Genomic DNA, 14035 nt, shown 5'->3' with positions numbered 1-14035 from the left:
ACATCTAGAACAGGTGGGACAATGGCTCTATGGTAGCTTTAAGTTGTTTCTGATGGAATATAGACAGATTGTCATTAATAGGTAACAGAGGTAAGGTGGATGGATCAGTCCATATCATATGGACCCTCTTGATCTATTTTGGCGGCAATCCTAGCCTTTTTTGAGTAGGTTAATATGATAACACTACTCTCTGTTTCTCTCCATTCTCACCTTGTAGGTGACATCCCCTATGGTTTCGATTATTTGCTATGGTCCCTCCCAATTGTTTGTGTACTTATTGTGCGAGGTGGATAGCAACTCAAGGACCAATTTACCAGTTAGAAACCAATGGAATTTTTTCTCTTCATCACAATATTGTTTTTATTTCTGTAGTTGTTTCTCCAGGTTTGAGTGAACCAGCTCCTTCAATTTTCCTAATCTGTCTCTCAACTGTTTGGAATGCCACAAGAATGATTTGGTTTCCCCTTTGGTGTCCTTTTTCCAGAGATCCTTTGTCATTTCCAGCAGTGCGCTGGGTTGTCTATCATAAAGTAGTTCAAAGGTCTAAAAGCCTAGACTACTTTGTACCTGACCCCGAATGACAAAAAGGGCTAAGGGCAACAGTTGGTCCCAGGCTTTCTCTTCTGTTGTTATCATTTTTTTAAGAGTCAGTTGTAGAGTGCTGTTATATCTTCTTATGAGGTCATCCGTATGTGGATAGTCTGAGGTGTTGATATGTTTCAGATTTAATTCTTTACAGACCTGTTTAATTATCCCAGGCACAAATGGCATCCCCTGATTGGTTAATATCTCCTTGTGGAACCCTGCTCTTCTAAACAGTTCAATCAATTTAGGAGCAATAACCCTGGTGGTGGTTGATCGTAAGGGAAATACCTCAGGAAACCTCCTTGCATAATCTACTACAATCAAGATATATTGGTATGGCCCATTGAAAGAGGCCCATTTATGTCTATCCCCACTCTTTCAAAGGGTTTCCTGATGAGCCGCAAAGGGACCTTAGGTGGTTGATTTTAGTTGTTTTTTTGGTGTTTTATGATACTCAATGTGACCCGCTAATCAGTTGGAATTTGAAAAAAACATTATCTGGTCTCGGAAACCCTGGGGACCTAACAACTGAGGTTCAGCTCTGTCTTCTTTCATCATATATGAGTCCCTTTTGTTTTACAACAAACTGTGGGAAAGTGGTATTAGTTGGATCTCCTTTAGCCTAGGCAGTTTGCCATGCATTTTCTAAGGATGGGTAATTTGTCTGGACATGATTAAAGTTTTTATCTAAGGTCCACGACTCCAGGGTTAGGAAGACAAAGGAGGGATTCCTCTTAGAATATTCTCTCTCTAATTTTCTAGAATAAAATTCTACAAAATCAGGATTATCGACTCCTACAGTAAGTTTTTCTGGAAGATTGGGGGCTACTCTTACAGTAATGCCTCTGTCTTTTCCCTCTGGAGTCATCACTGAGAGTCGTGTCACAGGATATTGCTGAACATCTCCATGCACACAGCAGTTATAAATCATTTGTTCGGGAGTCATTTGAGAAGACAATACCAAGTCTTTTCGAATCACAGACTGCTTGCAACCAGCGTCAAAGAGAGCATAAATCCACTGATTATTCAATAAGAGACTTAGGTAAAAGCAAGGCCCAAATTCATGGGCATACAGAATCATTTTTGGTACATAGTTAACGTCCATCGGTTCTTCTCCTTGTTTTTTTGAGTTACAAAACCAGGCAATATGGCCCCATTCCCCACATTCAAAACATTGAGGATCCTTATAAGGCACAGGATTGAGTCGGGTAGCTTTCTTTACAGTCTTCTCCATAGAACCTTTCTTGTTTTTTTTCTCTAACTTTCCTTTTCCTCCCAAAGACTGCATCTGATGCTCTTTCCCTCCCTCATGTACCAGGAACCAAGAGTGGGCTCTGGTGAAGGTTGTAGCCATATCAATGGCCTGTTCTACAGTATGATTGCTATGTTGTTTTAGCGATTTCTTGGAAGCTACAGGAAGAGATTCTAGGTATTGTTCTAGATAGATTTTGTCCATTATCTCGTCCATGTTCCTCTATCAGGGTTTTAACCATTTATCAGCTGCATTCTTTAGTCTGAAAAAAAATGGTTAAGGTTATTGCCAGGGGATCCACTCTCTTGTCCAAAGGGAATCCTATATATCTCCATGTCCATCCCTAAATAGTCTAGAATAATGGCCTTTATTTCCTGATAAGATGGATTTCCCTCAGGGTCAGCCACTTATTATGCGGCTTGTGCCTCTCCTGAGAGCAACAAGACTAAAATGAAAGGCCATTTGGTTTCGGGCCAGCCACATGCAATGGCTGGGTATTCAAAGTTTAAAAAGAAAGATTCAGGATTTTCACTTTGAGTGTACTTGTGTAGAATGATGTTGGGTCCCCGTGCAAGTACCAGATAAACAAGAAGTAGGTTGTAACTGGTCTTTTCCGACTTTATGTAGACTATCCACTTGGGCCTTTACTACATTCCGAAAGAGGTATTGGTCTGCTCTGGTGGCAGACATTTGTCTTTCTATGGCACATTCGAGTTTTCTATGGCCTTTGATTAGGTTTTGAACGACTGGGTCCATTTTGGCCTCAATGGACATCTTCCCACATTCTTCACCACATGTCAGTTTCAGTGGGAATGAATTTCCACTCAGGTATGGGTGGCAATCACTCCTTTGTTTTTATTTATAAGTATGAACATAAGCAACCAAATTTCCAAGGCTTGATTTGCACTTTGTCTTTTCTTTCAGGTGTAATCACTGGTGTGGCGCACCGCCTCCTGGTTTTGCCCCTTGGAGGAAAAAAAGAATGAAACTTCAGGTAAGTGTTCTTTCCTAGTTAGTATTGGTATTTCACCCATGGAAAAAGTTCTCTGAAAAAATACAGTTAGTTTGTGATTCCGCTCCCAAAACAATTATATCAGAAATTGAGTAATAGAACACAGGAAGAAGTATTAAACACATCAAAACAAGTGAGCCATCTCGTATATCTGAGAATGAGACCAATGACTCATAAAATAGCTCTTTACGACTGCCCCCTATTTGGTTAAACTTATTCTTATACTGGGGAGGTTGGTAAGCGGTTTCTTTTTCTCCCTCTTCCTCTTCCCATCCCTCCAAACCCTCAGGATTGTTCTTAAATTGTAAATGCTTGGTAAAACGTTTATGCACCTGGCATTAGGCTCCAGCAGTGACTTTCTGGTACTGATTTCTTTGGTTCCATTCTGTTACCTTCTTTTCCCATTTCTGTCTCGTTCCTATTCTCTCAAAGACAATCCTCCTCGTCCCTCTCCTGGTGTCTTCTGGCTTCCGTGTCCTTCTCCCCTCTCTTGCCATCCATCTTTGGCCACGCCCCCTTAAAGAACTCATCCACGGCTTCTCCTTTCGGTGACTACATTTGACTCTTTTTTCGTCTACTACCGAGGAGGATGTCATTTCCGGGCCCTCTATGCAAGAAAATTGTTAGCATTGTCTGAAAGGGCGAGGCAGAGGAATCATTGGGCAGACACCACAGAAGATCCTCGTCCCCTCCTGCCCTGTCAGGATCGGCGTACTGATAGCTAGGCAATTGGAAGTAGTGAACGTAAATGTTTGTTTTGGTATCACAAGTGGATTGATGTATGATAAGGCTTCCATCTGTGTGTGACGGTAAATGGAGTCACTGAGCCTAAATGAGGATTGCCATAGGAGTAATGTCCATGTTCAAATGAGTGGTCCTGAGTCTAACAATGTATGATACTCAACAGATGGCCATCTCTGACAATTATGAAATGGTGTAACTGTCAGTGCTATCTGCTGAGTTTTACTGTGTATATCCCCTCAGAGTTAGCACACACTGACCACTGTTTACACAGATATCACACCCATGATAAGTACATGCACTTGCACATTACTGCAGTGTAGCAGATTGCTAGCTGTGTAGAGTAGTACGCATGCATTACCAATATGAACCTTGGCCACATGAATGCACAACATGCATGCCAGACAGCACAAAGCAGGCTGCCATGATGTTGCATGTGTAAGGCTGACATCAGGATCAATTTGAATATCTCAACAAACCCTGTTTATTGTCACAGGAGCTGTGGCTTGAGTAGTGGCCACAAGGAATGCTTGGCGCACTGGTGACTTGGGACAATGTTGGTGTAATGGGCACATGTAATGGGCACATGTAATAAATACATGAAAAAACATTAGGCATTGCCATCATGAAAAGAAGTGCCAATCACCAAGCTCGATGTGTACCTTATCTCAACGTATCTGCACTGGCAGGGCCAAAAAGTTGTGTAACGGTGTTGCATTGTGTGGTTTGATACAAACTAAGGGGCAGATTTAAGAATCTAGCGCCTCTTTGCGCCACATTAGCATATTCTTTTTCTTTACACTAACGTGGCCAAACAAGGTCAAAATCGGGCCCAAATTTACAAAATGGTGCAAACTTTGTATCCCTTTGCACTACATCATGCTTGCGACAAGCATAATGTATGCAAAGGGGGCATTCCCCATTGTGGGGGGCAAAAAAATGGTGCAAAGAACTCGAAGAGATTTCTTTGCGTCATTTGTTTTCAGCACTTTTAACGCTTGCTCAGAGCAAGCTTTAAAAGGAGACACACCATTGTTTACAATGCGCCTTAATGGGCTTTGCAGGATTAGCATCAACATTTTTGATGCTAATTCTGCAAAGCTCTAAACTAGCCTCAACAATTTTGACACTAGTTCCCTAACTATCGCCATGGTGCCATATCTTAGATGGTGGTGTTGGGGGCGCCAAGGGCACCAGGAAAGTGGTACTGCCCTGGGTGCAGCACAACTATCCTCAAATAAGGCCTTAACACTCTTGCCACATAGAGGCATGGGAACAATTCTTACAGATACTACCATCTGAAAGGCAACTACAGTGCCACTTACCACGAATACATATAAGTCATATAGGTACCACACATCAATGTTTAGATGAAAGTGAATGAGGATAAATGCTGTTTGTCAGCCAGATAACTAGGGTCAACATCTAGTATTGATCAACATTCACATATATCCATTTGATTGCAGAGGGATAAACAACTTTTCCGGACCAGCTGTCTGTCTAGGATCACCAACCTCTTGCCAATGACATCCTGTCCTCCATGGATGAAGACACATTTCAGTAAATTCCAGACAAAATTGTCTCACCTTCTCCGGGACTGGAAGGGACTGACAGTGACATCGCGTTTCCAGGGAAACCGCCTACAAACCCACTTACCCTATCAGCAAGTCTCAAGCTAGCTTTGGACTCTGGGGACCCACAGGTTGTATTTCAATGGCAAGCGGTTGGAGTCCATCAGCAAATGTTGGATGAGGTGTGTGAACAGAGGGAGACCTAAAGGAAGTCTCTAGGTGCCTCAGTACAAATAAGGACACCTCTGACGTAATTAGAGGCACCTACACTCCGCTACAGAGATTGGAACAGTTCCTGACTGACATCACTGGTGTCATGAGGCAGTGGCACCAGCCCTGCCAATGTGACACCAGTAAGGGTGTCACCCATCTGGGGGCTGTGTGCACTGTCCTTTAATCTGTGGAGTGGAAGCAGGACTCCCATATTACAAGAATAGGTGCTTTCCACCTCAATGCTGTTGCTGTGCTGACAAGCCAGAAGGCCCTTCTCAGCGCTGTGCTGCCTTCCTTTTTGGTACAGGCAAATGCTGTTGGAGACTAGCGAGCCACATTCTCAGACCCTGATATGTGTCTCAGATGGCTCCTGCACAAACACCTCTACCCTCAGGGAAGGCACACCACACATCAGAGGAAGAAGAGGTCGATGTCCCCTTTCAGGTTGCCAGTAACCTTTGTATGTGGCCCTTGGCCAGTTTCCCATTGGATCTTTGTTAAGTAACATAACATTTCCCTTGTCAGCTGGTACTGTCTACTTTGTGATTACCCACCTGTTGCTATCATCCATTTGTGGACTGTCTCTGTGGCCTCCCTTCTCTAATGGCAATTTGGATCTCCTCATCACTGAAATACCCCTCTCCTCCACATGTCTCATGACATGTATCCCCCACTAGCTTTAAAACAATGCTGAGGTTGTTGCTGAAATAACTGTGACTGTGATCCTTCATATTACCCAGATGTAAATAAATACACTTTCTTCAACCTGAGTTTTGTATATCTGTTGATGACTGAACTAAGTAGACCATGGTGGATGTGCTGACTCTAAAGACACTGTCTACTATCTAAATATGATTGGGTTTCATAGAGTCATGGACACATCTACACATGCCAAGCAGACTAGTTTATGTGAACCCCATGTGCATCAAAGCAAGTAGTTACCCAAGGTAAAAAGCATGAAGGGCAACAATCAGTCAATGGTAGAATGAATGATGTTTCAGAACAGATGCGGGCCACCTCCATGGACAATAAACAGCAGACATTGCTGTAAGAGTAAAATGGTGCAAGGTGAGTAGCGTCAGTGCATAAACCAAAACATCCTTGATAAGTGACAATAGTTTGACATAATCATCCATACAATACATGTAGCATAGCTTACACACATAGGGCCTCATTTACAAAGAAGTGGTGCAGCGCGGCACTGCAGCAAATTTTGCAGTGCCTTTCTGCATTATTCAGAAATGCACGGATGCATAGTATTTACTACAATACTGTACATCCCTGTGTTTTCCCTAGTCCTAGTTCTTAAATAAACTGCCTAGGGCCAAATCAGGCACTCTTGCACCACAGTGCAAGGGTGCATGCGTTGCAGAAAATTATTGTTTATGTGGAGGAAGGTGTCCCTTCTTGCACATGAATAATAAATATAGGTTATTTGCTATTCGCAGCACACATATAATTATCAAATCAGATGTAATCAGAAGTAATAAAAGTGTTTCTCCTTGTTGAACCATTGGGATTGTATTTACAAGGCGGTGTTTAGCCACAAAAGTGGCTTAATGCAGCAGTTTGAACATGGACCAGGACATTGCGCCACCATAATGCAGTAAATTATGAAGCAGTCATGAAAGTGGAAAACATTGTTTATTAATATCTTTATAAGACGTATAAAATCTAAAACTAACAACAGTACACTACCTTACTTATCCTATCTAAACTATGACTAAACTAACCTATGTCAACTAACCTACACTAACTTAACTAAAATCTATCTTAACCTACCGCACCTTAACCTATACTACGCTACATATATACCACTACAGACATGTTAAGCATCAACCACACACCTCTCTTAATACACATTATTACATAACACCAAAATAAACGGCACCTATACACAAACTACTTAAACATTCAAATCTAAACAAATATAATTTTTTTTGTATTTTTTTACTTTTTTAATTAACCATATCCTATGCCCCAATCCCACACCCTTTTAGCAACCTACCCAGCCATATCCCCACCTAAAAACAAAGCACTAATAACATATAACAATTACCATTACTAACCTAACCTATGCCTACGCTATAACCTATCCTCAGCTATGCTAAAATACTGATCTATAAAACAATAAATAACAAACATGGGAAAGGAAGAAAGTCAAAGGCAGGTCTAAATTTTGTTAGCAATCTGGTCCACCGACTGCTACAAAGTGTTCACCATCTTCATTAGAGTGGCTATTTGTAGTTACATGCCAGCCGCATGTAGCTTTAGTATATAGAGGTCTTTAAGGACATGTTGTTTAAATTCAGAAGGCTTCCCTAGGGTTGTGGTCTAGGTCTCTGGTGAATGTCTTGTCTGCAGTGTTGAGGTTCCTGGACCCACTACATCTCTACCACCATGGGGCACATCCACTTCTTGGCTATTGCCTGCCTTTCCTGGTTCTTGGTGATCCTGAGTTACAGAATTCCATGTCCCGGCTGCCTTCCCTTCCCACGTACACATGGCTCATCCGTCTGTAGGCCCGGGCAACATGCCCGAGGTGGTGGTTTCTTTCCAGATGGTCATCAAATGCTTTTTCCTGGGCAGGTGTCATGTTGTCTGTTGAGAAGGAAATATGTATCAGATAAAGCTAAGCATGTACATGTTGTAATCAATAATAGGCTTAAGATACTAAAAACATCACATGGGCATTTCCTGCCAATAAAACAAATATATTTTTAATCTAAAAATTACAACCCTCATTAGAAATATATACCTCTCCTGAACTACCAATGCAAAGGTACATATGTGTCGACATAGCAGGTATGTGAAATGGCAGTGTATGCCTATATAAATGTATACCCTTCATAATACTGAAGGCCAGATGTGCAACCATATTTTTTGCGACTCGCAATTTGCGATTTGTTGTCAAAAGAAAATTGCAAGTCACAAAACAAAATGTACTACAGTGTCTCAGACACTATTTGCGATTAGCAAATGGGTCGTAAGAGAACTGCCTCATTAATATTCCTGAGGCGGGTCGCAATTTGCGACCCATTTAGGAAAGGCAGCACTCAGGGGATGGTGGCCTGCTGTGGTCAGCTGGCCCCCATGTCTGTGACTGCTTTTTAAAAAAAACTGTTTTTTTTAATGCAGATCGTTTTCCTTCGAGAAAACTAGGATGCATTTCAAGAATAAAAACATTTCAGTTTCATTTTTTCAGAGTAGGCAGTGGTCCTTGGGACCACTGTCTGCTCTGAAATTGTTTTGGCATTCTTCATTCACAAAGGTCAAGGGGTTCCTTGGTGACCTCTTCTCATTTGCGAATGGGTTACCACCAATTTGAAATTGGTGGTAACTGAGATTGTTTTGTGACTGTATTCATGGTCACAAAATACCCACACATGGGCGTGCGAGTCGCTATGAGAAAGGAATGCCCTTGGAATGCCCCTTCCTAAAAGTGAGTCGCAATCCCTATTTTGCAAGTTGGTAACAGCTTACTGACTTGCAAAATAGGGAGATCATATCCTATAAGGCCAGTTTGTGGTCACAAATGATGATATTCGCATTTTGTGACTACAAAATCGTGTTGTACATCTGACCCTTGGACTGATTAGGAACTGTAATGTTGTGTACATATGGAATGGTACACGTGATCCAACTGTGGTTTGTCATGCAGCATGCAAGAGAGTATATTCTATGGCCAATATCCTATGTAATATAGGTAATGTCTAGCAAGTACGAGTATTGTGCCTCAGCATCGCTGACCTGCCATGGCAAATACTGTACACACGACCACACACATTGCAGCATAAACTGACTCTGTGTCAGGTAGTTGAAACACAGATGGAGGATGGCTAGCTACCTCCAACTAAATTGGCCTCTTGGACATTTCTTTAATATTGACTCATGGAAATACCTGAAACCCCATTGCATAGTTCATGTAATGAAATTCAAGCAATTCCATGTGGCCCTTTACATATCATAGTGCTAGTCCACACATGTCAGTTCCGAATGTTACCTTGAGGCAAATAAACTCAGACCATATCCATGTGATGAGTGTATGAATGAATTCTGTCATTCTCATTTGCATGAATAATTTGTGCTATACATTGAAGGCATTTGTCAAAAATTAATCTATGGTGACACTTTTTTGGGGGAGACAGTATGGATAAAGTCACTAGTAGGTAGACTGTGTAATGAGCTGTATGCTAACAACACAGTGAAGACATGCGTGTGATGCGCTACACATTGGATTTTTACTTCACAAAATACTACAATGGTATGACAACTTGTTGATTATAGGATATTGGTTATATGAGGGCATGAGTCAGGCCTTAATTTGCATTATAATGTGTGGACTGGTGACATGTGCCCCATCTAGTCATACCTATTTTGTCTACACTGAGGTAGGAATCCTCACATCTTGTGTGGACCTGCCACCCAAAATGTTCATACATTGCCATGTGTACAAGTATACTACCAATATGCATCAGACAGGCAGATTGAATTTGAACCATCTATTGGCATGTTCACATAGACTTTCTCTCCAGCATCCTAAGAAACTAATTTGCATTTTGGAAATTGCTCCTTTGCCACTGCATCTCACATGTCACTGATATACAGCAATCTGAGGGATGCTCAGGTACCCATGATGCTGTATGACAGTTGCCACATGTCATGATAAATGTGGTCTAATTTCTGAACTCAAGTAAATGATTGATACGGACAATGTACTTAGATAATCACAGCAACCCATAGGGGTATTCCATTTGGTCACAGGATTTGCTGTACTGTTTGATGCATATTAACTTTGCCACATCACTAATACATATGCAGATTCTATACTAGGAAGGAATCTTGTTTTGTGATGCCCAGCCTGCTCTCATGGTCACACAAGCTGATTGAAGTTTAAGCTTGGCAAGATGCCTAGTTACTGGTACAGGTATGGAACCAAAATAATTTAGCTGTTTGAATGGCATGAATGTCTGAACATCCCTTCAATCTTTCACAGTGTACCAACTGTGATAGTGATGGCATATATTTTCCATGAATAGACATAGTATGATGTGAAAAAACAATAGGTGGAATATTACATTTTAAAAGATGTTCACTGTGTATTGTTTCACATAAACAAGTATTGTTTACTATTGGTAGTTGTGTCAAGGGTATGTGTTACACCCCCAAACCACCGGCGTCATGGTCAAATGTTGACATGGGCAACCATACTGTGTCTTGAAAATCTTAGCCTCTCTCATGCAATTTTTCTGTCACATGATTTTTAGAACTGTTGTATTACTTCCTGTATATGGTATAGGTGAGAGAAATATACATTATGACCACCTCTTGGCTGTGGGGCATGTGATGGTATATGTGCCATGAGCATCCACACAAAAGCTGCTAAAACATTACCACAGCAGATTCAGAGCCATCTATCATATGTGCCTGAATACATTGGCAGTATATGCACATTGACGTTTGTACCTATTCGTTGCACATACAACCTTGTCCTATTTCCTTAGTGATGTAACATGTAATGAAAAGTGTTTTCAGGTGAATTATGAAACCCCTACACGTCTCAATTCAACCGATATAAAAGATCTCACACAATCCTTTCAAAGCACAGTAAACAATCAGATGACACTCACTGGTAGCACTGGGATCCCTGAAGGTGTCCACCTCAGCATTTGTGTATAGTGCAGGTCCACATATAAGACAAAAACATTTTACATTGCCCCATGAATTTTCAACATGCACACTGTGTACATATGAAACACTGTACCTTGACTTCACATATGTCTGTTATTGTCTGCACATTGGACATGTAGCATATGGGAAAGTTGACATGGCTTAATGATGAACATATGTATGCCATGTTATAGTGCTTACGAATGATATCAGAGAAAACACGTCTAAAGGAGCACAGAGTGCAGACACAATCCCAACCATCCTTCCTTGCTACATGGTGCAAGGGGGACCTGGCTTTGATGACCGTGTGAACAAACTAAATTGAAAGACCACATTCTGCAACGTATTAATTTTGCTGCAACTTCCTCTAATCAATATGTGTTCTGAATAATGTTACACACATCAGACAGTAGCCATGTTTGTTTGTTTTTCTTTACTAAGCTCATTGCATGTTACTACTGCATAGTAAATAAACATTGTCCATTCATGCCTTGTACATGCTCATTAAGGAATTATGATTTAACATAAATGTAAGAGGTGCACCAAACAACCTCTCCAACCTGTGGTGTGATGACACGTGAGTGTGCTCCTCTTCAACATACATGGTGGGACACTCCCACAGTTTGGAGTCAGTAATGACCAAGCAGGCCAGACGACAACACTCCCTGCACATTGCCAAATGGGTCCCTAAGCACCTCTCAGCCTCCCCTGCATGACACGGTCTGTTTGGGCTATTGCTAGGCTATTGTGAACTTGCCTCTGTGGCATGAATCTTTTTTTTTATCAACTATAGCCTGTATCATGGTATACTACCCCAACATTATATCTGACTGTACCAGTTGAAAAAGCAATAACAGATTCTTGCTAAAGACACACAGCTACAAGCTCATGGAATATAGGCACTTACCAACAGGCTCACCAAATTCCATTCTGGGGTGATTGATAAGATCTGCCTCCTGGCTAACCACATCTGCCCATCTGTCCTTCAGTTGACAGACAGTCCATTGTATGCTGAAGAAATGGTTCATGTGGAAGTGTACCTTCTCCCACACTTTTGGAACACAACAGGGACAGCACAGACACCAACTAGACCCAACAATGGAAGAAGTCAACCAAGCACACACCAAACACCTGCACCAGCCAGCACAGACATAAAGGGAGTCATTATGACCCTGGCTGTCTTGAGACCGCCAGGGTTGCGGTGGCGGTCCAGCAGCCACATTAGGATATTAGCAGTCGCGTCAAAGACTGAGCACTAGCTTCACCACATCACAACTTTTTGTCAGTCTGGTGGTGATGGTGGTCCAATCCACTAGAGCAGTACTGCAAGCAGTGCTGCCCTGGGGATTATGAATCAATTCTCCACCAGCGATTACATGGTGGTGGAGACACTTTTCCCTGTCTGCTTGCACAACTTGCACTTTCCTGGTCCACCCTACACACTGCAGTTTTACCGCCGGCTCAATTATGAGCCGGCGTCAATGTTCTGGGCTCTTTCCCACTGGGCCAGCAAGTGAAAACTCTGTTTCCACCTGCTGACCAGGCGAGAAACTCAGAACGGGGCTCACTGGAAGGGAACCGCACTGGAGGAAATCTGGACATGGGAGTATTGGTGGATGGCTTTTTCCGTCTACCAAACTCATAATTACCCCCAAAGACTGTAAGTGAAAGTGAAAGAAACTTCACACTTCCTCGTTTGCAGCATGGCAGAGCCATTGCATCGTTTCCTGAGGAAATGCAACACATTTTCAACAAATGCGTAATTTTTTTGTTGGAGAATGTGGTATTTATGCACAGCGCATTCCAATGCATAATGCATTATTTTTTAAGCATTTGCGTGGATGCGTGGCTTCTGAGTGATGCACAGGGTGTTTTTATTAATGCAACTAGCCTATTGTATTGTATTGTATTGTAATAGTATTTATACATCGCTTACTACCCCTGATGAGGCATCAAAGCACTTTTTGGCAAGTAGCATGCTACTCTGGAACCCAAGAGGAATTAGTGGTGGATTAGTATAGGGAAATAGGAGTACAGTTTTAGTATTACTATGAGTTAGTTGAGCAGACGAAATGTGAGTTTGTTTGTTGGTTTGAATCCAGAAGTGTTAATTGGGACTTTAGAGTAATAGGATGAAGCTTAGGATGAGTAAAGGAGAGATGGAGGAGGGAAGAGTCTGTTGAAAGGGTTAGGGAAATCATAGTAGCAGAAGCAGTTTTGGATGGTCTAGATGAATTATCTCAAAGGTGAGATAAATGGGGGAGAATTTAGTAGGGTTGTTTGGGAGATCATGGTAGTAAACATGGCAGTAAACTGAGATTTGGGTGAGCTAAATGTGGATGAGGAGGGAAGAGCTTTGGCAGGGTTTTTTGGAGATAAAAGTAGTAGAATGGGTTTGGCATGAGTCAGAGTGGGGAAGGAGGATAGATTGACAGAGACATGACATATGGTGATGGGTAGATGAAGTAAAGCTTACAAGAGAGTACATTTATATTATTTATATATATTTTTTTATGTATTTACATTTTGTTTTATTTATTTATATATATATATAATTTGTAATCATTATTTGTATTTAATTTGTTTATTCATTATTAATATTTTGTTATTTAATTTACTTATGATTTGAATTTTATTTATGGATCTTATTTTATTTATTTGTATTTAATCTTTCTCTAGTTCAGTAGGTCTAGAGTGATAGGTGAATAGATATGTAAATATATAGTAAGGGAATATATGTTCAAGGAATATAATAATGGGTATAAAAACATGGAAAGAAAAGTAGTATTGTTATATGCACAGACTTTCAAGATTCGTAATATTTAAAGTTAATTAATAAGTGTAGTTTTCTAACATTTTTTTCTTTTCTCATTTTTTGAAAAGTGAAATGCTTATGATAATAAAATATTTGATCAGTGTAAAACGAGAGCAGGGATTCATCAGTATCTAATAAAACTCATCTAGGAGCTATGTGATGACCTATGATCATGT

This window comes from Pleurodeles waltl, chromosome 5 (genome assembly GCF_031143425.1).
Source record: "Pleurodeles waltl isolate 20211129_DDA chromosome 5, aPleWal1.hap1.20221129, whole genome shotgun sequence".
Taxonomy (NCBI): domain Eukaryota; kingdom Metazoa; phylum Chordata; class Amphibia; order Caudata; family Salamandridae; genus Pleurodeles; species Pleurodeles waltl.
Note: the sequence above shows the minus strand (reverse complement) of the source record.